The sequence below is a fragment of the Mixophyes fleayi genome, chromosome 10, assembly GCF_038048845.1.
Source record: "Mixophyes fleayi isolate aMixFle1 chromosome 10, aMixFle1.hap1, whole genome shotgun sequence".
In the NCBI taxonomy this organism is placed as follows: Eukaryota; Metazoa; Chordata; class Amphibia; order Anura; family Limnodynastidae; genus Mixophyes; species Mixophyes fleayi.
In genome coordinates this window covers 43,404,215-43,432,176 of record NC_134411.1, presented here as the reverse complement: position 1 = coordinate 43,432,176, position 27,962 = coordinate 43,404,215, and the positions used below count along the sequence as shown (strand labels likewise).

At 36.3% G+C, this 27,962-nt stretch overlaps 12 non-coding genes across 12 annotated transcripts; all 12 read left to right on the top strand.

The window, feature by feature from the left end:
• Nucleotides 1-1,132: 1,132 nt before the first annotated feature.
• TRNAQ-UUG (transfer RNA glutamine (anticodon UUG)) lies at nt 1,133-1,204 on the top strand. The gene has a single exon. It is a non-coding gene; the product is annotated as a tRNA-Gln (tRNA).
• Nucleotides 1,205-5,249: 4,045 nt separating this feature from the next.
• On the top strand, nt 5,250-5,321 carry TRNAQ-UUG (transfer RNA glutamine (anticodon UUG)). Its single transcript has one exon. It is a non-coding gene; the product is annotated as a tRNA-Gln (tRNA).
• Nucleotides 5,322-7,317: 1,996 nt separating this feature from the next.
• On the top strand, nt 7,318-7,389 carry TRNAQ-UUG (transfer RNA glutamine (anticodon UUG)). Its single transcript has one exon. It is a non-coding gene; the product is annotated as a tRNA-Gln (tRNA).
• A 1,996-nt stretch (nt 7,390-9,385) lies between these two features.
• On the top strand, nt 9,386-9,457 carry TRNAQ-UUG (transfer RNA glutamine (anticodon UUG)). The gene has a single exon. It is a non-coding gene; the product is annotated as a tRNA-Gln (tRNA).
• Nucleotides 9,458-11,453: 1,996 nt separating this feature from the next.
• Nucleotides 11,454-11,525, top strand: TRNAQ-UUG (transfer RNA glutamine (anticodon UUG)). The gene has a single exon. It is a non-coding gene; the product is annotated as a tRNA-Gln (tRNA).
• Nucleotides 11,526-13,519: 1,994 nt separating this feature from the next.
• Nucleotides 13,520-13,591, top strand: TRNAQ-UUG (transfer RNA glutamine (anticodon UUG)). Its single transcript has one exon. It is a non-coding gene; the product is annotated as a tRNA-Gln (tRNA).
• A 1,997-nt stretch (nt 13,592-15,588) lies between these two features.
• TRNAQ-UUG (transfer RNA glutamine (anticodon UUG)) lies at nt 15,589-15,660 on the top strand. Its single transcript has one exon. It is a non-coding gene; the product is annotated as a tRNA-Gln (tRNA).
• A 1,994-nt stretch (nt 15,661-17,654) lies between these two features.
• On the top strand, nt 17,655-17,726 carry TRNAQ-UUG (transfer RNA glutamine (anticodon UUG)). The gene has a single exon. It is a non-coding gene; the product is annotated as a tRNA-Gln (tRNA).
• A 1,997-nt stretch (nt 17,727-19,723) lies between these two features.
• On the top strand, nt 19,724-19,795 carry TRNAQ-UUG (transfer RNA glutamine (anticodon UUG)). Its single transcript has one exon. It is a non-coding gene; the product is annotated as a tRNA-Gln (tRNA).
• A 1,994-nt stretch (nt 19,796-21,789) lies between these two features.
• Nucleotides 21,790-21,861, top strand: TRNAQ-UUG (transfer RNA glutamine (anticodon UUG)). Its single transcript has one exon. It is a non-coding gene; the product is annotated as a tRNA-Gln (tRNA).
• A 1,997-nt stretch (nt 21,862-23,858) lies between these two features.
• TRNAQ-UUG (transfer RNA glutamine (anticodon UUG)) lies at nt 23,859-23,930 on the top strand. Its single transcript has one exon. It is a non-coding gene; the product is annotated as a tRNA-Gln (tRNA).
• Nucleotides 23,931-25,924: 1,994 nt separating this feature from the next.
• On the top strand, nt 25,925-25,996 carry TRNAQ-UUG (transfer RNA glutamine (anticodon UUG)). Its single transcript has one exon. It is a non-coding gene; the product is annotated as a tRNA-Gln (tRNA).
• Nucleotides 25,997-27,962: the final 1,966 nt, after the last annotated feature.

Here is a 27,962-nt window from a genome sequence, read left to right as displayed (position 1 = left end):
TCCTATTACCTGAATCCTGGAACCAATTGCTGTGAGCTTGAAGTACAGGGCTAACAAGTCCATACATTCCACTTTAAGAACCTCAATCAAAGCAATCTTTTGAGCAATAAGGGAGACTTATGGGCAGCCTTACTCTCCCCAAGGAACCTATCTGCCTGATCACATCCTGTTGGCACTCTGCTTCAGATAGCTGAGAACCCCAGGAGATTAGGCTCCTAAATTTGCTACAAGACTTGTCCAAAAGAGGATTGTCTGTGAAGTTGACCACACACAGCTTTCCAACACATTGACATTACTATATGGCTATGGGATCTGTTATACAGACACTGCTTATGCAACAGGATGTCAAGATAATCCAGTGGAAAAATGTAAATACATGCTGCTTTTTCAGTAATAATATCACACATAGATGGTGAGCTAGAGTTTCCTCCTACAGTGATTGTGAAGAGTAATGATAAACACTTCAATAAGGAATGGAATGCCAAAGACATTTTGGAACAGCCAGGGATATATTTTAAATGTATTGTAGTAGTAGATTTTAGTCATGGTGCACAAATATACTGGAAAAGACCTTATATAGAAAACTCCCAGTGCTTTAATTAATAGATAACGAACCTGTGCATTCAATGCCACAATTGCAATTTTAGGGGTCTCAGTTGTCCTAGGCTACATTCACTGGAAGGGAAATGGAGCTGGGGCATTATTCAAAATCGAAATCCATTGATCACTTTGGCAAAAACTATTTTGATGCTGCTTATTGCCATCATAGTCTGCACGGTATACAGAGAAACCATACAAGTCATAGTAATCTAACCATTTGTATTTGGACAAGCAGCAAAGGGAGATACAATTTAGGTTGTTTCTATGTGGTAATAACATTTCAAATGGATTTCCTAACATTGTAATCTGGATTTTTTGTACTTTTAACTTTGTTCAACATAATAAAAATGAAAAGGTAAGATGTATTTTATGTTAAGAGAAATTGAAATGTTCATCCAATCTGTGTACGCAATAGTATTACACCATAATGAAGCAGGTGGAAACAAATTATTCCAATAAGAAGATGCAGCCCTATTGGCAAACACTGGTATTGCAGTCCTAAAAGAATACTCAAATTGCTATTTCTACAGTTGGTTCCATGGTGTAATGGTTAGCACTTTGGACTTTGAATCCAGCGATCTGAGTTCAAATCTCAGTGGAACTTTGCTTTGTTTTTTCTTAAAGATGTCATATGAATTGTGAACACAGTTCAATATATGTAACTCTAGCTAGCAGAGACAAAATAAAACAAATACAAGAGGCACAAAACAGTATTGTCTGAATAATCAGCTAAATTATTCATTCGGTAAGATATGAAATAAAACAAAACAGAGAGTCTCTATGCAATACCATACATGTGTACTGAAATGGTTGGTACGGTGCAAAGTAGTTAGCACTGCTGCGTCACATGGATCCAATTAAAACCCAGACCATAATTTACTATTGTGGAGTTTGTAATTCCTTATTGTGTAAGGATAGCTTCTCCCCAAGTGCCCCTGCCCAAATCCAGTCCAAAAAACATACCAATATGCTAATTGGCAAGTGATAAAATTGAGCCCAGTATGCATGTGTATTAGAGAATTTAGACTTGACACCTCACTGGGACAGGGATTAATGAGAATAGATAAATTGTTATTCGTAAAACACTGTATATTATTCAGCCATTATTTCAATAAAGGATAAACACCATGTTAACAGTATATAAAACAGATTTAATGCACAGCAGAAGAATTTACTGCTGCAGAATATTTCATATAAAAGGTAGCTAAAACAAGATACTAAACTGAAAACCTTATGAAAACATTTCTGCATGAGCTTGGGTGTGGGAATTTGTGGTGAATTGGCTAGCATTCTGGCTTTCAAGCTCTTCAGTCTGATTTCACATGTTGTTGAAACCAAATGGCTTCTATTCCTTAGCAATCTGGTTATTAGTTTGGGATATTTTTAATCACGGGACAGTCTTTTAGAGTGGATGTCCACTTCTTGATTACTGTGCAGTTTCTTACTTTGTTTCCGATGATGGTTTTTCTCCTATTACCTGAATCCTGGAACCAATTGCTGTGAGCTTGAAGTACAGGGCTAACAAGTCCATACATTCCACTTTAAGAACCTCAATCAAAGCAATCTTTTGAGCAATAAGGGAGACTTATGGGCAGCCTTACTCTCCCCAAGGAACCTATCTGCCTGATCACATCCTGTTGGCACTCTGCTTCAGATAGCTGAGAACCCCAGGAGATTAGGCTCCTAAATTTGCTACAAGACTTGTCCAAAAGAGGATTGTCTGTGAAGTTGACCACACACAGCTTTCCAACACATTGACATTACTATATGGCTATGGGATCTGTTATACAGACACTGCTTATGCAACAGGATGTCAAGATAATCCAGTGGAAAAATGTAAATACATGCTGCTTTTTCAGTAATAATATCACACATAGATGGTGAGCTAGAGTTTCCTCCTACAGTGATTGTGAAGAGTAATGATAAACACTTCAATAAGGAATGGAATGCCAAAGACATTTTGGGACAGCCAGGGATATATTTTAAATGTATTGTAGTAGTAGATTTTAGTCATGGTGCACAAATATACTGGAAAAGACCTTATATAGAAAACTCCCAGTGCTTTAATTAATAGATAACGAACCTGTGCATTCAATGCCACAATTGCAATTTTAGGGGTCTCAGTTGTCCTAGGCTACATTCATTGGAAGGGAAATGGAGCTTGAGCATTAGTCAAAATCGAAATCCATTGATCACTTTGGCAAAAACTATTTTGATGCTGCTTATTGCCATCATAGTCTGCACGGTATACAGAGAAACCATACAAGTCATAGTAATCTAACCATTTGTATTTGGACAAGCAGCAAAGGGAGATACAATTTAGGTTGTTTCTATGTGGTAATAACATTTCAAATGGATTTCCTAACATTGTAATCTGGATTTTTTGTACTTTTAACTTTGTTCAACATAATAAAAATGAAAAGGTAAGATGTATTTTATGTTAAGAGAAATTGAAATGTTCATCCAATCTGTGTACGCAATAGTATTACACCATAATGAAGCAGGTGGAAACAAATTATTCCAATAAGAAGATGCAGCCCTATTGGCAAACAATGTTAATGCAGTCCTAAAGGAATATTTAAATTGCAATATACATGGTTAGCACTTTGGACTTTGAATCCAGCAATCTGAGTTCAAATCTCAGTGGAACCTTGCTTTTGTTTTTTCTTAAAGATGTCATATGAAATGTGAACACAATTCAATATATGTAACTCTAGCTAGCAGAGAAAAAATAAAACAAATAAAAGAGGCACAAAACAGTATTGTCTGAATAATCAGCTAAATTATTCATGCGGTAAGATATGAAATAAAACAAAACAGAGAGTCTCCATGCAATACCATACATGTGTACCGAGATGGTTGGTACGGTGCAAAGTAGTTAGCACTGCTGCCTCACATGGATCCAATTGAAACCCAGACCATAATCCACTATTGTGGAGTTTCTAATTCCTTATTGTGCAAGGATAGCTTCTCCCCAAGTGCCCCTGCCCAAATCCAGTTCAAAAAACATACCAATATGCTAATTGGCAAGTGATAAAATTGAGCCCAGTATGCATGTGTATTACAGAATTTAGACTTGACACCTCACTGGGACAGGGATTAATGAGAATAGATAAATTGTTATTCGTAAAACACTGTATATTATTCAGCCATTATTTCAATAAAGGATAAACACCATGTTAACAGTATATAAAACAGATTTAATGCACAGCAGAAGAATTTACTGCTGCAGTATATTTCATATAAAAGGTAGCTAAAACAAGATACTAAACTGAAAACCTTATGAAAACATTTCTGCATGAGCTTGGGTGTGGGAATTTGTGGTGAATTGGCTAGCATTCTGGCTTTCAAGCTCTTCAGTCTGATTTTACATGTTGTTGAAACCAAATGGCTTCTATTCCTTAGCAATCTGGTTATTAGTTTGGGATATTTTTAATCACAGGACAGTCTTTTAGAGTGGATGTCCAATTCTTGATTACTGTGCAGTTTCTTACTTTGTATCCGATGATGGTTTTTCTCCTATTACCTGAATCCTGGAACCAATTGCTGTGAGCTTGAAGTACAGGGCTAACAAGTCCATACATTCCACTTTAAGAACCTCAATCAAAGCATTCTTTTGAGCAATAAGGGAGACTTATGGGCAGCCTTACTCTCCCCAAGGAACCTATCAGCCTGATCACATCCTATTGGCACTCTGCTTCAGATAGCTGAGAACCCCAGGAGATTAGGCTCCTAAATTTGCTACAAGACTTGTCCAAAAGAGGATTGTCTGTGAAGTTGACCACACACAGCTTTCCAACACATTGACATTACTATATGGCTATGGGATCTGTTATACAGACACTGCTTATGCAACAGGATGTCAAGTTAATCCAGTGGAAAAATGTAAATACATGCTGCTTTTTCAGTAATAATATCACACATAGATGGTGAGCTAGAGTTTCCTCCTACAGTGATTGTGAAGAGTAATGATAAACACTTCAATAAGGAATGGAATGCCAAAGACATTTTGGGACAGACAGGGATATATTTTAAATGTATTGTAGTAGTAGATTTTAGTCATGGTGCACAAATATACTGGAAAAGACCTTATATAGAAAACTCCCAGTGCTTCAATTAATAGATAATGAACCTGTGCATTCAATGCCACAATTGCAATTTTAGGGGTCTCAGTTGTCCTAGGCTACATTCACTGGAAGGGAAATGGAGCTGGGGCATTATTCAAAATCGAAATGCATTGATCACTTTGGCAAAAACTATTTTGATGCTGCTTATTGCTATCATAGTCTGCACGGTATACAGAGAAACCATACAAGTCATAGTAATCTAACCATTTATATTTGGACAAGCAGCAAAGGGAGATACAATTTAGGTTGTTTCTATGTGGTAATAACATTTCAAATGGATTTCCTAACATTGTAATCTGGATTTTTTATACTTTTAACTTTGTTCAACATAATAAAAATGAAAAGGTAAGATGTATTTTATGTTAAGAGAAATTGAAATGTTCATCCAATCTGTGTACGCAATAGTATAACACCATAAAGAAGCAGATGAAAACAAATTATTCCAATAAGAAGATGCAGCCCTATTGGCAAACACTGGTATTGCAGTCCTAAAAGAATACTCAAATTGCTATTTCTACAGTTGGTTCCATGGTGTAATGGTTAGCACTTTGGACTTTGAATCCAGCGATCTGAGTTCAAATCTCAGTGGAACTTTGCTTTGTTTTTTCTTAAAGATGTCATATGAATTGTGAACACAGTTCAATATATGTAACTCTAGCTAGCAGAGACAAAATAAAACAAATACAAGAGGCACAAAACAGTATTGTCTGAATAATCAGCTAAATTATTCATTCGGTAAGATATGAAATAAAACAAAACAGAGAGTCTCCATGCAATACCATACATGTGTACCGAGATGGTTGGTACGGTGCAAAGTAGTTAGCACTGCTGCCTCACATGGATCCAATTGAAACCCAGACCATAATCCACTATTGTGGAGTTTCTAATTCCTTATTGTGCAAGGATAGCTTCTCCCCAAGTGCCCCTGCCCAAATCCAGTTCAAAAAACATACCAATATGCTAATTGGCAAGTGATAAAATTGAGCCCAGTATGCATGTGTATTACAGAATTTAGACTTGACACCTCACTGGGACAGGGATTAATGAGAATAGATAAATTGTTATTCGTAAAACACTGTATATTATTCAGCCATTATTTCAATAAAGGATAAACACCATGTTAACAGTATATAAAACAGATTTAATGCACAGCAGAAGAATTTACTGCTGCAGTATATTTCATATAAAAGGTAGCTAAAACAAGATACTAAACTGAAAACCTTATGAAAACATTTCTGCATGAGCTTGGGTGTGGGAATTTGTGGTGAATTGGCTAGCATTCTGGCTTTCAAGCTCTTCAGTCTGATTTTACATGTTGTTGAAACCAAATGGCTTCTATTCCTTAGCAATCTGGTTATTAGTTTGGGATATTTTTAATCACAGGACAGTCTTTTAGAGTGGATGTCCACTTCTTGATTACTGTGCAGTTTCTTACTTTGTATCCGATGATGGTTTTTCTCCTATTACCTGAATCCTGGAACCAATTGCTGTGAGCTTGAAGTACAGGGCTAACAAGTCCATACATTCCACTTTAAGAACCTCAATCAAAGCATTCTTTTGAGCAATAAGGGAGACTTATGGGCAGCCTTACTCTCCCCAAGGAACCTATCAGCCTGATCACATCCTATTGGCACTCTGCTTCAGATAGCTGAGAACCCCAGGAGATTAGGCTCCTAAATTTGCTACAAGACTTGTCCAAAAGAGGATTGTCTGTGAAGTTGACCACACACAGCTTTCCAACACATTGACATTACTATATGGCTATGGGATCTGTTATACAGACACTGCTTATGCAACAGGATGTCAAGTTAATCCAGTGGAAAAATGTAAATACATGCTGCTTTTTCAGTAATAATATCACACATAGATGGTGAGCTAGAGTTTCCTCCTACAGTGATTGTGAAGAGTAATGATAAACACTTCAATAAGGAATGGAATGCCAAAGACATTTTGGGACAGACAGGGATATATTTTAAATGTATTGTAGTAGTAGATTTTAGTCATGGTGCACAAATATACTGGAAAAGACCTTATATAGAAAACTCCCAGTGCTTCAATTAATAGATAATGAACCTGTGCATTCAATGCCACAATTGCAATTTTAGGGGTCTCAGTTGTCCTAGGCTACATTCACTGGAAGGGAAATGGAGCTGGGGCATTATTCAAAATCGAAATGCATTGATCACTTTGGCAAAAACTATTTTGATGCTGCTTATTGCTATCATAGTCTGCACGGTATACAGAGAAACCATACAAGTCATAGTAATCTAACCATTTATATTTGGACAAGCAGCAAAGGGAGATACAATTTAGGTTGTTTCTATGTGGTAATAACATTTCAAATGGATTTCCTAACATTGTAATCTGGATTTTTTATACTTTTAACTTTGTTCAACATAATAAAAATGAAAAGGTAAGATGTATTTTATGTTAAGAGAAATTGAAATGTTCATCCAATCTGTGTACGCAATAGTATAACACCATAAAGAAGCAGATGAAAACAAATTATTCCAATAAGAAGATGCAGCCCTATTGGCAAACACTGGTATTGCAGTCCTAAAAGAATACTCAAATTGCTATTTCTACAGTTGGTTCCATGGTGTAATGGTTAGCACTTTGGACTTTGAATCCAGCGATCTGAGTTCAAATCTCAGTGGAACTTTGCTTTGTTTTTTCTTAAAGATGTCATATGAATTGTGAACACAGTTCAATATATGTAACTCTAGCTAGCAGAGACAAAATAAAACAAATACAAGAGGCACAAAACAGTATTGTCTGAATAATCAGCTAAATTATTCATTCGGTAAGATATGAAATAAAACAAAACAGAGAGTCTCTATGCAATACCATACATGTGTACTGAGATGGTTGGTACGGTGCAAAGTAGTTAGCACTGCTGCGTCACATGGATCCAATTAAAACCCAGACCATAATTTACTATTGTGGAGTTTGTAATTCCTTATTGTGCAAGGATAGCTTCTCCCCAAGTGCCCCTGCCCAAATCCAGTCCAAAAAACATACCAATATGCTAATTGGCAAGTGATAAAATTGAGCCCAGTATGCATGTGTATTAGAGAATTTAGACTTGACACCTCACTGGGACAGGGATTAATGAGAATAGATAAATTGTTATTCGTAAAACACTGTATATTATTCAGCCATTATTTCAATAAAGGATAAACACCATGTTAACAGTATATAAAACAGATTTAATGCACAGCAGAAGAATTTACTGCTGCAGAATATTTCATATAAAAGGTAGCTAAAACAAGATACTAAACTGAAAACCTTATGAAAACATTTCTGCATGAGCTTGGGTGTGGGAATTTGTGGTGAATTGGCTAGCATTCTGGCTTTCAAGCTCTTCAGTCTGATTTCACATGTTGTTGAAACCAAATGGCTTCTATTCCTTAGCAATCTGGTTATTAGTTTGGGATATTTTTAATCACGGGACAGTCTTTTAGAGTGGATGTCCACTTCTTGATTACTGTGCAGTTTCTTACTTTGTTTCCGATGATGGTTTTTCTCCTATTACCTGAATCCTGGAACCAATTGCTGTGAGCTTGAAGTACAGGGCTAACAAGTCCATACATTCCACTTTAAGAACCTCAATCAAAGCAATCTTTTGAGCAATAAGGGAGACTTATGGGCAGCCTTACTCTCCCCAAGGAACCTATCTGCCTGATCACATCCTGTTGGCACTCTGCTTCAGATAGCTGAGAACCCCAGGAGATTAGGCTCCTAAATTTGCTACAAGACTTGTCCAAAAGAGGATTGTCTGTGAAGTTGACCACACACAGCTTTCCAACACATTGACATTACTATATGGCTATGGGATCTGTTATACAGACACTGCTTATGCAACAGGATGTCAAGTTAATCCAGTGGAAAAATGTAAATACATGCTGCTTTTTCAGTAATAATATCACACATAGATGGTGAGCTAGAGTTTCCTCCTACAGTGATTGTGAAGAGTAATGATAAACACTTCAATAAGGAATGGAATGCCAAAGACATTTTGGGACAGACAGGGATATATTTTAAATGTATTGTAGTAGTAGATTTTAGTCATGGTGCACAAATATACTGGAAAAGACCTTATATAGAAAACTCCCAGTGCTTCAATTAATAGATAATGAACCTGTGCATTCAATGCCACAATTGCAATTTTAGGGGTCTCAGTTGTCCTAGGCTACATTCACTGGAAGGGAAATGGAGCTGGGGCATTATTCAAAATCGAAATGCATTGATCACTTTGGCAAAAACTATTTTGATGCTGCTTATTGCTATCATAGTCTGCACGGTATACAGAGAAACCATACAAGTCATAGTAATCTAACCATTTATATTTGGACAAGCAGCAAAGGGAGATACAATTTAGGTTGTTTCTATGTGGTAATAACATTTCAAATGGATTTCCTAACATTGTAATCTGGATTTTTTATACTTTTAACTTTGTTCAACATAATAAAAATGAAAAGGTAAGATGTATTTTATGTTAAGAGAAATTGAAATGTTCATCCAATCTGTGTACGCAATAGTATAACACCATAAAGAAGCAGATGAAAACAAATTATTCCAATAAGAAGATGCAGCCCTATTGGCAAACACTGGTATTGCAGTCCTAAAAGAATACTCAAATTGCTATTTCTACAGTTGGTTCCATGGTGTAATGGTTAGCACTTTGGACTTTGAATCCAGCGATCTGAGTTCAAATCTCAGTGGAACTTTGCTTTGTTTTTTCTTAAAGATGTCATATGAATTGTGAACACAGTTCAATATATGTAACTCTAGCTAGCAGAGACAAAATAAAACAAATACAAGAGGCACAAAACAGTATTGTCTGAATAATCAGCTAAATTATTCATTCGGTAAGATATGAAATAAAACAAAACAGAGAGTCTCCATGCAATACCATACATGTGTACCGAGATGGTTGGTACGGTGCAAAGTAGTTAGCACTGCTGCCTCACATGGATCCAATTGAAACCCAGACCATAATCCACTATTGTGGAGTTTCTAATTCCTTATTGTGCAAGGATAGCTTCTCCCCAAGTGCCCCTGCCCAAATCCAGTTCAAAAAACATACCAATATGCTAATTGGCAAGTGATAAAATTGAGCCCAGTATGCATGTGTATTACAGAATTTAGACTTGACACCTCACTGGGACAGGGATTAATGAGAATAGATAAATTGTTATTCGTAAAACACTGTATATTATTCAGCCATTATTTCAATAAAGGATAAACACCATGTTAACAGTATATAAAACAGATTTAATGCACAGCAGAAGAATTTACTGCTGCAGTATATTTCATATAAAAGGTAGCTAAAACAAGATACTAAACTGAAAACCTTATGAAAACATTTCTGCATGAGCTTGGGTGTGGGAATTTGTGGTGAATTGGCTAGCATTCTGGCTTTCAAGCTCTTCAGTCTGATTTTACATGTTGTTGAAACCAAATGGCTTCTATTCCTTAGCAATCTGGTTATTAGTTTGGGATATTTTTAATCACAGGACAGTCTTTTAGAGTGGATGTCCACTTCTTGATTACTGTGCAGTTTCTTACTTTGTATCCGATGATGGTTTTTCTCCTATTACCTGAATCCTGGAACCAATTGCTGTGAGCTTGAAGTACAGGGCTAACAAGTCCATACATTCCACTTTAAGAACCTCAATCAAAGCATTCTTTTGAGCAATAAGGGAGACTTATGGGCAGCCTTACTCTCCCCAAGGAACCTATCAGCCTGATCACATCCTATTGGCACTCTGCTTCAGATAGCTGAGAACCCCAGGAGATTAGGCTCCTAAATTTGCTACAAGACTTGTCCAAAAGAGGATTGTCTGTGAAGTTGACCACACACAGCTTTCCAACACATTGACATTACTATATGGCTATGGGATCTGTTATACAGACACTGCTTATGCAACAGGATGTCAAGTTAATCCAGTGGAAAAATGTAAATACATGCTGCTTTTTCAGTAATAATATCACACATAGATGGTGAGCTAGAGTTTCCTCCTACAGTGATTGTGAAGAGTAATGATAAACACTTCAATAAGGAATGGAATGCCAAAGACATTTTGGGACAGACAGGGATATATTTTAAATGTATTGTAGTAGTAGATTTTAGTCATGGTGCACAAATATACTGGAAAAGACCTTATATAGAAAACTCCCAGTGCTTCAATTAATAGATAATGAACCTGTGCATTCAATGCCACAATTGCAATTTTAGGGGTCTCAGTTGTCCTAGGCTACATTCACTGGAAGGGAAATGGAGCTGGGGCATTATTCAAAATCGAAATGCATTGATCACTTTGGCAAAAACTATTTTGATGCTGCTTATTGCTATCATAGTCTGCACGGTATACAGAGAAACCATACAAGTCATAGTAATCTAACCATTTATATTTGGACAAGCAGCAAAGGGAGATACAATTTAGGTTGTTTCTATGTGGTAATAACATTTCAAAAGGATTTCCTAACATTGTAATCTGGATTTTTTATACTTTTAACTTTGTTCAACATAATAAAAATGAAAAGGTAAGATGTATTTTATGTTAAGAGAAATTGAAATGTTCATCCAATCTGTGTACGCAATAGTATAACACCATAAAGAAGCAGATGAAAACAAATTATTCCAATAAGAAGATGCAGCCCTATTGGCAAACACTGGTATTGCAGTCCTAAAAGAATACTCAAATTGCTATTTCTACAGTTGGTTCCATGGTGTAATGGTTAGCACTTTGGACTTTGAATCCAGCGATCTGAGTTCAAATCTCAGTGGAACTTTGCTTTGTTTTTTCTTAAAGATGTCATATGAATTGTGAACACAGTTCAATATATGTAACTCTAGCTAGCAGAGACAAAATAAAACAAATACAAGAGGCACAAAACAGTATTGTCTGAATAATCAGCTAAATTATTCATTCGGTAAGATATGAAATAAAACAAAACAGAGAGTCTCTATGCAATACCATACATGTGTACTGAGATGGTTGGTACGGTGCAAAGTAGTTAGCACTGCTGCGTCACATGGATCCAATTAAAACCCAGACCATAATTTACTATTGTGGAGTTTGTAATTCCTTATTGTGCAAGGATAGCTTCTCCCCAAGTGCCCCTGCCCAAATCCAGTCCAAAAAACATACCAATATGCTAATTGGCAAGTGATAAAATTGAGCCCAGTATGCATGTGTATTAGAGAATTTAGACTTGACACCTCACTGGGACAGGGATTAATGAGAATAGATAAATTGTTATTCGTAAAACACTGTATATTATTCAGCCATTATTTCAATAAAGGATAAACACCATGTTAACAGTATATAAAACAGATTTAATGCACAGCAGAAGAATTTACTGCTGCAGAATATTTCATATAAAAGGTAGCTAAAACAAGATACTAAACTGAAAACCTTATGAAAACATTTCTGCATGAGCTTGGGTGTGGGAATTTGTGGTGAATTGGCTAGCATTCTGGCTTTCAAGCTCTTCAGTCTGATTTCACATGTTGTTGAAACCAAATGGCTTCTATTCCTTAGCAATCTGGTTATTAGTTTGGGATATTTTTAATCACGGGACAGTCTTTTAGAGTGGATGTCCACTTCTTGATTACTGTGCAGTTTCTTACTTTGTTTCCGATGATGGTTTTTCTCCTATTACCTGAATCCTGGAACCAATTGCTGTGAGCTTGAAGTACAGGGCTAACAAGTCCATACATTCCACTTTAAGAACCTCAATCAAAGCAATCTTTTGAGCAATAAGGGAGACTTATGGGCAGCCTTACTCTCCCCAAGGAACCTATCTGCCTGATCACATCCTGTTGGCACTCTGCTTCAGATAGCTGAGAACCCCAGGAGATTAGGCTCCTAAATTTGCTACAAGACTTGTCCAAAAGAGGATTGTCTGTGAAGTTGACCACACACAGCTTTCCAACACATTGACATTACTATATGGCTATGGGATCTGTTATACAGACACTGCTTATGCAACAGGATGTCAAGATAATCCAGTGGAAAAATGTAAATACATGCTGCTTTTTCAGTAATAATATCACACATAGATGGTGAGCTAGAGTTTCCTCCTACAGTGATTGTGAAGAGTAATGATAAACACTTCAATAAGGAATGGAATGCCAAAGACATTTTGGGACAGCCAGGGATATATTTTAAATGTATTGTAGTAGTAGATTTTAGTCATGGTGCACAAATATACTGGAAAAGACCTTATATAGAAAACTCCCAGTGCTTTAATTAATAGATAACGAACCTGTGCATTCAATGCCACAATTGCAATTTTAGGGGTCTCAGTTGTCCTAGGCTACATTCATTGGAAGGGAAATGGAGCTTGAGCATTAGTCAAAATCGAAATCCATTGATCACTTTGGCAAAAACTATTTTGATGCTGCTTATTGCTATCATAGTCTGCACGGTATACAGAGAAACCATACAAGTCATAGTAATCTAACCATTTGTATTTGGACAAGCAGCAAAGGGAGATACAATTTAGGTTGTTTCTATGTGGTAATAACATTTCAAATGGATTTCCTAACATTGTAATCTGGATTTTTTGTACTTTTAACTTTGTTCAACATAATAAAAATGAAAAGGTAAGATGTATTTTATGTTAAGAGAAATTGAAATGTTCATCCAATCTGTGTACGCAATAGTATTACACCATAATGAAGCAGGTGGAAACAAATTATTCCAATAAGAAGATGCAGCCCTATTGGCAAACACTGGTAATGCAGTCCTAAAGGAATATTTAAATTGCAATATACAGTTGGTTCCATGGTGTAATGGTTAGCACTTTGGACTTTGAATCCAGCGATCTGAGTTCAAATCTCAGTGGAACCTTGCTTTTGTTTTTTCTTAAAGATGTCATATGAAATGTGAACACAATTCAATATATGTAACTCTAGCTAGCAGAGACAAAATAAAACAAATACAAGAGGCACAAAACAGTATTGTCTGAATAATCAGCTAAATTATTCATGCGGTAAGATATGAAATAAAACAAAACAGAGAGTCTCCATGCAATACCATACATGTGTACTGAGATGGTTGGTACGGTGCAAAGTAGTTAGCACTGCTGCCTCACATGGATCCAATTGAAACCCAGACCATAATCCACTATTGTGGAGTTTGAAATTCCTTATTGTGCAAGGATAGCTTCTCCTTAAGTGCCCCTGCCCAAATCCAGTCCAAAAAACATACCAATATGCTAATTGGCAAGTGATAAAATTGAGCCCAGTATGCATGTGTATTAGAGAATTTAGACTTGACACCTCACTGGGACAGGGATTAATGAGAATAGATAAATTGTTATTCGTAAAACACTGTATATTATTCAGCCATTATTTCAATAAAGGATAAACACCATGTTAACAGTATATAAAACAGATTTAATGCACAGCAGAAGAATTTACTGCTGCAGTATATTTCATATAAAAGGTAGCTAAAACAAGATACTAAACTGAAAACCTTATGAAAACATTTCTGCATGAGCTTGGGTGTGGGAATTTGTGGTGAATTGGCTAGCATTCTGGCTTTCAAGCTCTTCAGTCTGATTTTACATGTTGTTGAAACCAAATGGCTTCTATTCCTTAGCAATCTGGTTATTAGTTTGGGATATTTTTAATCACAGGACAGTCTTTTAGAGTGGATGTCCACTTCTTGATTACTGTGCAGTTTCTTACTTTGTATCCGATGATGGTTTTTCTCCTATTACCTGAATCCTGGAACCAATTGCTGTGAGCTTGAAGTACAGGGCTAACAAGTCCATACATTCCACTTTAAGAACCTCAATCAAAGCATTCTTTTGAGCAATAAGGGAGACTTATGGGCAGCCTTACTCTCCCCAAGGAACCTATCAGCCTGATCACATCCTATTGGCACTCTGCTTCAGATAGCTGAGAACCCCAGGAGATTAGGCTCCTAAATTTGCTACAAGACTTGTCCAAAAGAGGATTGTCTGTGAAGTTGACCACACACAGCTTTCCAACACATTGACATTACTATATGGCTATGGGATCTGTTATACAGACACTGCTTATGCAACAGGATGTCAAGTTAATCCAGTGGAAAAATGTAAATACATGCCGCTTTTTCAGTAATAATATCACACATAGATGGTGAGCTAGAGTTTCCTCCTACAGTGATTGTGAAGAGTAATGATAAACACTTCAATAAGGAATGGAATGCCAAAGACATTTTGGGACAGACAGGGATATATTTTAAATGTATTGTAGTAGTAGATTTTAGTCATGGTGCACAAATATACTGGAAAAGACCTTATATAGAAAACTCCCAGTGCTTCAATTAATAGATAATGAACCTGTGCATTCAATGCCACAATTGCAATTTTAGGGGTCTCAGTTGTCCTAGGCTACATTCACTGGAAGGGAAATGGAGCTGGGGCATTATTCAAAATCGAAATGCATTGATCACTTTGGCAAAAACTATTTTGATGCTGCTTATTGCTATCATAGTCTGCACGGTATACAGAGAAACCATACAAGTCATAGTAATCTAACCATTTATATTTGGACAAGCAGCAAAGGGAGATACAATTTAGGTTGTTTCTATGTGGTAATAACATTTCAAATGGATTTCCTAACATTGTAATCTGGATTTTTTTTACTTTTAACTTTGTTCAACATAATAAAAATGAAAAGGTAAGATGTATTTTATGTTAAGAGAAATTGAAATGTTCATCCAATCTGTGTACGCAATAGTATAACACCATAAAGAAGCAGATGAAAACAAATTATTCCAATAAGAAGATGCAGCCCTATTGGCAAACACTGGTATTGCAGTCCTAAAAGAATACTCAAATTGCTATTTCTACAGTTGGTTCCATGGTGTAATGGTTAGCACTTTGGACTTTGAATCCAGCGATCTGAGTTCAAATCTCAGTGGAACTTTGCTTTGTTTTTTCTTAAAGATGTCATATGAATTGTGAACACAGTTCAATATATGTAACTCTAGCTAGCAGAGACAAAATAAAACAAATACAAGAGGCACAAAACAGTATTGTCTGAATAATCAGCTAAATTATTCATTCGGTAAGATATGAAATAAAACAAAACAGAGAGTCTCTATGCAATACCATACATGTGTACTGAGATGGTTGGTACGGTGCAAAGTAGTTAGCACTGCTGCGTCACATGGATCCAATTAAAACCCAGACCATAATTTACTATTGTGGAGTTTGTAATTCCTTATTGTGCAAGGATAGCTTCTCCCCAAGTGCCCCTGCCCAAATCCAGTCCAAAAAACATACCAATATGCTAATTGGCAAGTGATAAAATTGAGCCCAGTATGCATGTGTATTAGAGAATTTAGACTTGACACCTCACTGGGACAGGGATTAATGAGAATAGATAAATTGTTATTCGTAAAACACTGTATATTATTCAGCCATTATTTCAATAAAGGATAAACACCATGTTAACAGTATATAAAACAGATTTAATGCACAGCAGAAGAATTTACTGCTGCAGAATATTTCATATAAAAGGTAGCTAAAACAAGATACTAAACTGAAAACCTTATGAAAACATTTCTGCATGAGCTTGGGTGTGGGAATTTGTGGTGAATTGGCTAGCATTCTGGCTTTCAAGCTCTTCAGTCTGATTTTACATGTTGTTGAAACCAAATGGCTTCTATTCCTTAGCAATCTGGTTATTAGTTTGGGATATTTTTAATCACGGGACAGTCTTTTAGAGTGGATGTCCACTTCTTGATTACTGTGCAGTTTCTTACTTTGTATCCGATGATGGTTTTTCTCCTATTACCTGAATCCTGGAACCAATTGCTGTGAGCTTGAAGTACAGGGCTAACAAGTCCATACATTCCACTTTAAGAACCTCAATCAAAGCAATCTTTTGAGCAATAAGGGAGACTTATGGGCAGCCTTACTCTCCCCAAGGAACCTATCAGCCTGATCACATCCTGTTGGCACTCTGCTTCAGATAGCTGAGAACCCCAGGAGATTAGGCTCCTAAATTTGCTACAAGACTTGTCCAAAAGAGGATTGTCTGTGAAGTTGACCACACACAGCTTTCCAACACATTGACATTACTATATGGGTATGGGATCTGTTATACAGACACTGCTTATGCAACAGGATGTCAAGATAATCCAGTGGAAAAATGTAAATACATGCTGCTTTTTCAGTAATAATATCACACATAGATGGTGAGCTAGAGTTTCCTCCTACAGTGATTGTGAAGAGTAATGATAAACACTTCAATAAGGAATGGAATGCCAAAGACATTTTGGGACAGCCAGGGATATATTTTAAATGTATTGTAGTAGTAGATTTTAGTCATGGTGCACAAATATACTGGAAAAGACCTTATATAGAAAACTCCCAGTGCTTTAATTAATAGATAACGAACCTGTGCATTCAATGCCACAATTGCAATTTTAGGGGTCTCAGTTGTCCTAGGCTACATTCATTGGAAGGGAAATGGAGCTTGAGCATTAGTCAAAATCGAAATCCATTGATCACTTTGGCAAAAACTATTTTGATGCTGCTTATTGCTATCATAGTTTGCGCGGTATACAGAGAAACCATACAAGTCATAGTAATCTAACCATTTGTATTTGGACAAGCAGCAAAGGGAGATACAATTTAGGTTGTTTCTATGTGGTAATAACATTTCAAATGGATTTCCTAACATTGTAATCTGGATTTTTTGTACTTTTAACTTTGTTCAACATAATAAAAATGAAAAGGTAAGATGTATTTTATGTTAAGAGAAATTGAAATGTTCATCCAATCTGTGTACGCAATAGTATTACACCATAATGAAGCAGGTGGAAACAAATTATTCCAATAAGAAGATGCAGCCCTATTGGCAAACACTGGTAATGCAGTCCTAAAGGAATATTTAAATTGCAATATACAGTTGGTTCCATGGTGTAATGGTTAGCACTTTGGACTTTGAATCCAGCAATCTGAGTTCAAATCTCAGTGGAACCTTGCTTTTGTTTTTTCTTAAAGATGTCATATGAAATGTGAACACAATTCAATATATGTAACTCTAGCTAGCAGAGAAAAAATAAAACAAATAAAAGAGGCACAAAACAGTATTGTCTGAATAATCAGCTAAATTATTCATGCGGTAAGATATGAAATAAAACAAAACAGAGAGTCTCCATGCAATACCATACATGTGTACCGAGATGGTTGGTACGGTGCAAAGTAGTTAGCACTGCTGCCTCACATGGATCCAATTGAAACCCAGACCATAATCCACTATTGTGGAGTTTCTAATTCCTTATTGTGCAAGGATAGCTTCTCCCCAAGTGCCCCTGCCCAAATCCAGTCCAAAAAACATACCAATATGCTAATTGGCAAGTGATAAAATTGAGCCCAGTATGCATGTGTATTACAGAATTTAGACTTGACACCTCACTGGGACAGGGATTAATGAGAATAGATAAATTGTTATTCGTAAAGCACTGTATATTATTCAGCCATTATTTCAATAAAGGATAAACACCATGTTAACAGTATATAAAACAGATTTAATGCACAGCAGAAGAATTTACTGCTGCAGTATATTTCATATAAAAGGTAGCTAAAACAAGATACTAAACTGAAAACCTTATGAAAACATTTCTGCATGAGCTTGGGTGTGGGAATTTGTGGTGAATTGGCTAGCATTCTGGCTTTCAAGCTCTTCAGTCTGATTTTACATGTTGTTGAAACCAAATGGCTTCTATTCCTTAGCAATCTGGTTATTAGTTTGGGATATTTTTAATCACAGGACAGTCTTTTAGAGTGGATGTCCACTTCTTGATTACTGTGCAGTTTCTTACTTTGTATCCGATGATGGTTTTTCTCCTATTACCTGAATCCTGGAACCAATTGCTGTGAGCTTGAAGTACAGGGCTAACAAGTCCATACATTCCACTTTAAGAACCTCAATCAAAGCATTCTTTTGAGCAATAAGGGAGACTTATGGGCAGCCTTACTCTCCCCAAGGAACCTATCAGCCTGATCATATCCTATTGGCACTCTGCTTCAGATAGCTGAGAACCCCAGGAGATTAGGCTCCTAAATTTGCTACAAGACTTGTCCAAAAGAGGATTGTCTGTGAAGTTGACCACACACAGCTTTCCAACACATTGACATTACTATATGGCTATGGGATCTGTTATACAGACACTGCTTATGCAACAGGATGTCAAGTTAATCCAGTGGAAAAATGTAAATACATGCTGCTTTTTCAGTAATAATATCACACATAGATGGTGAGCTAGAGTTTCCTCCTACAGTGATTGTGAAGAGTAATGATAAACACTTCAATAAGGAATGGAATGCCAAAGACATTTTGGGACAGACAGGGATATATTTTAAATGTATTGTAGTAGTAGATTTTAGTCATGGTGCACAAATATACTGGAAAAGACCTTATATAGAAAACTCCCAGTGCTTCAATTAATAGATAATGAACCTGTGCATTCAATGCCACAATTGCAATTTTAGGGGTCTCAGTTGTCCTAGGCTACATTCACTGGAAGGGAAATGGAGCTGGGGCATTATTCAAAATCGAAATGCATTGATCACTTTGGCAAAAACTATTTTGATGCTGCTTATTGCTATCATAGTCTGCACGGTATACAGAGAAACCATACAAGTCATAGTAATCTAACCATTTATATTTGGACAAGCAGCAAAGGGAGATACAATTTAGGTTGTTTCTATCTGGTAATAACATTTCAAATGGATTTCCTAACATTGTAATCTGGATTTTTTGTACTTTTAACTTTGTTCAACATAATAAAAATGAAAAGGTAAGATGTATTTTATGTTAAGAGAAATTGAAATGTTCATCCAATCTGTGTACGCAATAGTATAACACCATAAAGAAGCAGATGAAAACAAATTATTCCAATAAGAAGATGCAGCCCTATTGGCAAACACTGGTATTGCAGTCCTAAAAGAATACTCAAATTGCTATTTCTACAGTTGGTTCCATGGTGTAATGGTTAGCACTTTGGACTTTGAATCCAGCGATCTGAGGTCAAATCTCAGTGGAACTTTGCTTTGTTTTTTCTTAAAGATGTCATATGAATTGTGAACACAGTTCAATATATGTAACTCTAGCTAGCAGAGACAAAATAAAACAAATACAAGAGGCACAAAACAGTATTGTCTGAATAATCAGCTAAATTATTCATTCGGTAAGATATGAAATAAAACAAAACAGAGAGTCTCTATGCAATACCATACATGTGTACTGAGATGGTTGGTACGGTGCAAAGTAGTTAGCACTGCTGCGTCACATGGATCCAATTAAAACCCAGACCATAATTTACTATTGTGGAGTTTGTAATTCCTTATTGTGCAAGGATAGCTTCTCCCCAAGTGCCCCTGCCCAAATCCAGTCCAAAAAACATACCAATATGCTAATTGGCAAGTGATAAAATTGAGCCCAGTATGCATGTGTATTAGAGAATTTAGACTTGACACCTCACTGGGACAGGGATTAATGAGAATAGATAAATTGTTATTCGTAAAACACTGTATATTATTCAGCCATTATTTCAATAAAGGATAAACACCATGTTACCAGTATATAAAACTTATTTAATGCACAGCAGAAGAATTTACTGCTGCAGAATATTTCATATAAAAGGTAGCTAAAACAAGATATTAAACTGAAAACCTTATGAAAACATTTCTGCATGAGCTTGGGTGTGGGAATTTCTGGTGAATTGGCTAGCATTCTGGCTTTCAAGCTCTTCAGTCTGATTTCACATGTTGTTGAAACCAAATGGCTTCTATTCCTTAGCAATCTGGTTATTAGTTTGGGATATTTTTAATCACGGGACAGTCTTTTAGAGTGGATGTCCACTTCTTGATTACTGTGCAGTTTCTTACTTTGTTTCCGATGATGGTTTTTCTCCTATTACCTGAATCCTGGAACCAATTGCTGTGAGCTTGAAGTACAGGGCTAACAAGTCCATACATTCCACTTTAAGAACCTCAATCAAAGCAATCTTTTGAGCAATAAGGGAGACTTATGGGCAGCCTTACTCTCCCCAAGGAACCTATCAGCCTGATCACATCCTGTTGGCACTCTGCTTCAGATAGCTGAGAACCCCAGGAGATTAGGCTCCTAAATTTGCTACAAGACTTGTCCAAAAGAGGATTGTCTGTGAAGTTGACCACACACAGCTTTCCAACACATTGACATTACTATATGGGTATGGGATCTGTTATACAGACACTGCTTATGCAACAGGATGTCAAGATAATCCAGTGGAAAAATGTAAATACATGCTGCTTTTTCAGTAATAATATCACACATAGATGGTGAGCTAGAGTTTCCTCCTACAGTGATTGTGAAGAGTAATGATAAACACTTCAATAAGGAATGGAATGCCAAAGACATTTTGGGACAGCCAGGGATATATTTTAAATGTATTGTAGTAGTAGATTTTAGTCATGGTGCACAAATATACTGGAAAAGACCTTATATAGAAAACTCCCAGTGCTTTAATTAATAGATAACGAACCTGTGCATTCAATGCCACAATTGCAATTTTAGGGGTCTCAGTTGTCCTAGGCTACATTCATTGGAAGGGAAATGGAGCTTGAGCATTAGTCAAAATCGAAATCCATTGATCACTTTGGCAAAAACTATTTTGATGCTGCTTATTGCTATCATAGTTTGCGCGGTATACAGAGAAACCATACAAGTCATAGTAATCTAACCATTTGTATTTGGACAAGCAGCAAAGGGAGATACAATTTAGGTTGTTTCTATGTGGTAATAACATTTCAAATGGATTTCCTAACATTGTAATCTGGATTTTTTGTACTTTTAACTTTGTTCAACATAATAAAAATGAAAAGGTAAGATGTATTTTATGTTAAGAGAAATTGAAATGTTCATCCAATCTGTGTACGCAATAGTATTACACCATAATGAAGCAGGTGGAAACAAATTATTCCAATAAGAAGATGCAGCCCTATTGGCAAACACTGGTAATGCAGTCCTAAAGGAATATTTAAATTGCAATATACAGTTGGTTCCATGGTGTAATGGTTAGCACTTTGGACTTTGAATCCAGCAATCTGAGTTCAAATCTCAGTGGAACCTTGCTTTTATTTTTTCTTAAAGATGTCATATGAAATGTGAACACAATTCAATATATGTAACTCTAGCTAGCAGAGAAAAAATAAAACAAATAAAAGAGGCACAAAACAGTATTGTCTGAATAATCAGCTAAATTATTCATGCGGTAAGATATGAAATAAAACAAAACAGAGAGTCTCCATGCAATACCATACATGTGTACCGAGATGGTTGGTACGGTGCAAAGTAGTTAGCACTGCTGCCTCACATGGATCCAATTGAAACCCAGACCATAATCCACTATTGTGGAGTTTCTAATTCCTTATTGTGCAAGGATAGCTTCTCCCCAAGTGCCCCTGCCCAAATCCAGTCCAAAAAACATACCAATATGCTAATTGGCAAGTGATAAAATTGAGCCCAGTATGCATGTGTATTACAGAATTTAGACTTGACACCTCACTGGGACAGGGATTAATGAGAATAGATAAATTGTTATTCGTAAAGCACTGTATATTATTCAGCCATTATTTCAATAAAGGATAAACACCATGTTAACAGTATATAAAACAGATTTAATGCACAGCAGAAGAATTTACTGCTGCAGTATATTTCATATAAAAGGTAGCTAAAACAAGATACTAAACTGAAAACCTTATGAAAACATTTCTGCATGAGCTTGGGTGTGGGAATTTGTGGTGAATTGGCTAGCATTCTGGCTTTCAAGCTCTTCAGTCTGATTTTACATGTTGTTGAAACCAAATGGCTTCTATTCCTTAGCAATCTGGTTATTAGTTTGGGATATTTTTAATCACAGGACAGTCTTTTAGAGTGGATGTCCACTTCTTGATTACTGTGCAGTTTCTTACTTTGTATCCGATGATGGTTTTTCTCCTATTACCTGAATCCTGGAACCAATTGCTGTGAGCTTGAAGTACAGGGCTAACAAGTCCATACATTCCACTTTAAGAACCTCAATCAAAGCATTCTTTTGAGCAATAAGGGAGACTTATGGGCAGCCTTACTCTCCCCAAGGAACCTATCAGCCTGATCATATCCTATTGGCACTCTGCTTCAGATAGCTGAGAACCCCAGGAGATTAGGCTCCTAAATTTGCTACAAGACTTGTCCAAAAGAGGATTGTCTGTGAAGTTGACCACACACAGCTTTCCAACACATTGACATTACTATATGGCTATGGGATCTGTTATACAGACACTGCTTATGCAACAGGATGTCAAGTTAATCCAGTGGAAAAATGTAAATACATGCTGCTTTTTCAGTAATAATATCACACATAGATGGTGAGCTAGAGTTTCCTCCTACAGTGATTGTGAAGAGTAATGATAAACACTTCAATAAGGAATGGAATGCCAAAGACATTTTGGGACAGACAGGGATATATTTTAAATGTATTGTAGTAGTAGATTTTAGTCATGGTGCACAAATATACTGGAAAAGACCTTATATAGAAAACTCCCAGTGCTTCAATTAATAGATAATGAACCTGTGCATTCAATGCCACAATTGCAATTTTAGGGGTCTCAGTTGTCCTAGGCTACATTCACTGGAAGGGAAATGGAGCTGGGGCATTATTCAAAATCGAAATGCATTGATCACTTTGGCAAAAACTATTTTGATGCTGCTTATTGCTATCATAGTCTGCACGGTATACAGAGAAACCATACAAGTCATAGTAATCTAACCATTTATATTTGGACAAGCAGCAAAGGGAGATACAATTTAGGTTGTTTCTATCTGGTAATAACATTTCAAATGGATTTCCTAACATTGTAATCTGGATTTTTTGTACTTTTAACTTTGTTCAACATAATAAAAATGAAAAGGTAAGATGTATTTTATGTTAAGAGAAATTGAAATGTTCATCCAATCTGTGTACGCAATAGTATAACACCATAAAGAAGCAGATGAAAACAAATTATTCCAATAAGAAGATGCAGCCCTATTGGCAAACACTGGTATTGCAGTCCTAAAAGAATACTCAAATTGCTATTTCTACAGTTGGTTCCATGGTGTAATGGTTAGCACTTTGGACTTTGAATCCAGCGATCTGAGGTCAAATCTCAGTGGAACTTTGCTTTGTTTTTTCTTAAAGATGTCATATGAATTGTGAACACAGTTCAATATATGTAACTCTAGCTAGCAGAGACAAAATAAAACAAATACAAGAGGCACAAAACAGTATTGTCTGAATAATCAGCTAAATTATTCATTCGGTAAGATATGAAATAAAACAAAACAGAGAGTCTCTATGCAATACCATACATGTGTACTGAGATGGTTGGTACGGTGCAAAGTAGTTAGCACTGCTGCGTCACATGGATCCAATTAAAACCCAGACCATAATTTACTATTGTGGAGTTTGTAATTCCTTATTGTGCAAGGATAGCTTCTCCCCAAGTGCCCCTGCCCAAATCCAGTCCAAAAAACATACCAATATGCTAATTGGCAAGTGATAAAATTGAGCCCAGTATGCATGTGTATTAGAGAATTTAGACTTGACACCTCACTGGGACAGGGATTAATGAGAATAGATAAATTGTTATTCGTAAAACACTGTATATTATTCAGCCATTATTTCAATAAAGGATAAACACCATGTTACCAGTATATAAAACTTATTTAATGCACAGCAGAAGAATTTACTGCTGCAGAATATTTCATATAAAAGGTAGCTAAAACAAGATATTAAACTGAAAACCTTATGAAAACATTTCTGCATGAGCTTGGGTGTGGGAATTTCTGGTGAATTGGCTAGCATTCTGGCTTTCAAGCTCTTCAGTCTGATTTCACATGTTGTTGAAACCAAATGGCTTCTATTCCTTAGCAATCTGGTTATTAGTTTGGGATATTTTTAATCACGGGACAGTCTTTTAGAGTGGATGTCCACTTCTTGATTACTGTGCAGTTTCTTACTTTGTTTCCGATGATGGTTTTTCTCCTATTACCTGAATCCTGGAACCAATTGCTGTGAGCTTGAAGTACAGGGCTAACAAGTCCATACATTCCACTTTAAGAACCTCAATCAAAGCAATCTTTTGAGCAATAAGGGAGACTTATGGGCAGCCTTACTCTCCCCAAGGAACCTATCAGCCTGATCACATCCTGTTGGCACTCTGCTTCAGATAGCTGAGAACCCCAGGAGATTAGGCTCCTAAATTTGCTACAAGACTTGTCCAAAAGAGAATTGTCTGTGAAGTTGACCACACACAGCTTTCCAACACATTGACATTACTATATGGGTATGGGATCTGTTATACAGACACTGCTTATGCAACAGGATGTCAAGATAATCCAGTGGAAAAATGTAAATACATGCTGATTTTTCAGTAATAATATCACACATAGATGGTGAGCTAGAGTTTCCTCCTACAGTGATTGTGAAGAGTAATGATAAACACTTCAATAAGGAATGGAATGCCAAAGACATTTTGGGACAGCCAGGGATATATTTTAAATGTATTGTAGTAGTAGATTTTAGTCATGGTGCACAAATATACTGGAAAAGACCTTATATAGAAAACTCCCAGTGCTTTAATTAATAGATAACGAACCTGTGCATTCAATGCCACAATTGCAATTTTAGGGGTCTCAGTTGTCCTAGGCTACATTCATTGGAAGGGAAATGGAGCTTGAGCATTAGTCAAAATCGAAATCCATTGATCACTTTGGCAAAAACTATTTTGATGCTGCTTATTGCTATCATAGTTTGCGCGGTATACAGAGAAACCATACAAGTCATAGTAATCTAACCATTTGTATTTGGACAAGCAGCAAAGGGAGATACAATTTAGGTTGTTTCTATGTGGTAATAACATTTCAAATGGATTTCCTAACATTGTAATCTGGATTTTTTGTACTTTTAACTTTGTTCAACATAATAAAAATGAAAAGGTAAGATGTATTTTATGTTAAGAGAAATTGAAATGTTCATCCAATCTGTGTACGCAATAGTATTACACCATAATGAAGCAGGTGGAAACAAATTATTCCAATAAGAAGATGCAGCCCTATTGGCAAACACTGGTAATGCAGTCCTAAAGGAATATTTAAATTGCAATATACAGTTGGTTCCATGGTGTAATGGTTAGCACTTTGGACTTTGAATCCAGCAATCTGAGTTCAAATCTCAGTGGAACCTTGCTTTTGTTTTTTCTTAAAGATGTCATATGAAATGTGAACACAATTCAATATATGTAACTCTAGCTAGCAGAGAAAAAATAAAACAAATAAAAGAGGCACAAAACAGTATTGTCTGAATAATCAGCTAAATTATTCATGCGGTAAGATATGAAATAAAACAAAACAGAGAGTCTCCATGCAATACCATACATGTGTACCGAGATGGTTGGTACGGTGCAAAGTAGTTAGCACTGCTGCCTCACATGGATCCAATTGAAACCCAGACCATAATCCACTATTGTGGAGTTTCTAATTCCTTATTGTGCAAGGATAGCTTCTCCCCAAGTGCCCCTGCCCAAATCCAGTCCAAAAAACATACCAATATGCTAATTGGCAAGTGATAAAATTGAGCCCAGTATGCATGTGTATTACAGAATTTAGACTTGACACCTCACTGGGACAGGGATTAATGAGAATAGATAAATTGTTATTCGTAAAACACTGTATATTATTCAGCCATTATTTCAATAAAGGATAAACACCATGTTAACAGTATATAAAACAGATTTAATGCACAGCAGAAGAATTTACTGCTGCAGTATATTTCATATAAAAGGTAGCTAAAACAAGATACTAAACTGAAAACCTTATGAAAACATTTCTGCATGAGCTTGGGTGTGGGAATTTGTGGTGAATTGGCTAGCATTCTGGCTTTCAAGCTCTTCAGTCTGATTTTACATGTTGTTGAAACCAAATGGCTTCTATTCCTTAGCAATCTGGTTATTAGTTTGGGATATTTTTAATCACAGGACAGTCTTTTAGAGTGGATGTCCACTTCTTGATTACTGTGCAGTTTCTTACTTTGTATCCGATGATGGTTTTTCTCCTATTACCTGAATCCTGGAACCAATTGCTGTGAGCTTGAAGTACAGGGCTAACAAGTCCATACATTCCACTTTAAGAACCTCAATCAAAGCATTCTTTTGAGCAATAAGGGAGACTTATGGGCAGCCTTACTCTCCCCAAGGAACCTATCAGCCTGATCATATCCTATTGGCACTCTGCTTCAGATAGCTGAGAACCCCAGGAGATTAGGCTCCTAAATTTGCTACAAGACTTGTCCAAAAGAGGATTGTCTGTGAAGTTGACCACACACAGCTTTCCAACACATTGACATTACTATATGGCTATGGGATCTGTTATACAGACACTGCTTATGCAACAGGATGTCAAGTTAATCCAGTGGAAAAATGTAAATACATGCTGCTTTTTCAGTAATAATATCACACATAGATGGTGAGCTAGAGTTTCCTCCTACAGTGATTGTGAAGAGTAATGATAAACACTTCAATAAGGAATGGAATGCCAAAGACATTTTGGGACAGACAGGGATATATTTTAAATGTATTGTAGTAGTAGATTTTAGTCATGGTGCACAAATATACTGGAAAAGACCTTATATAGAAAACTCCCAGTGCTTCAATTAATAGATAATGAACCTGTGCATTCAATGCCACAATTGCAATTTTAGGGGTCTCAGTTGTCCTAGGCTACATTCACTGGAAGGGAAATGGAGCTGGGGCATTATTCAAAATCGAAATGCATTGATCACTTTGGCAAAAACTATTTTGATGCTGCTTATTGCTATCATAGTCTGCACGGTATACAGAGAAACCATACAAGTCATAGTAATCTAACCATTTATATTTGGACAAGCAGCAAAGGGAGATACAATTTAGGTTGTTTCTATCTGGTAATAACATTTCAAATGGATTTCCTAACATTGTAATCTGGATTTTTTATACTTTTAACTTTGTTCAACATAATAAAAATGAAAAGGTAAGATGTATTTTATGTTAAGAGAAATTGAAATGTTCATCCAATCTGTGTACGCAATAGTATAACACCATAAAGAAGCAGATGAAAACAAATTATTCCAATAAGAAGATGCAGCCCTATTGGCAAACACTGGTATTGCAGTCCTA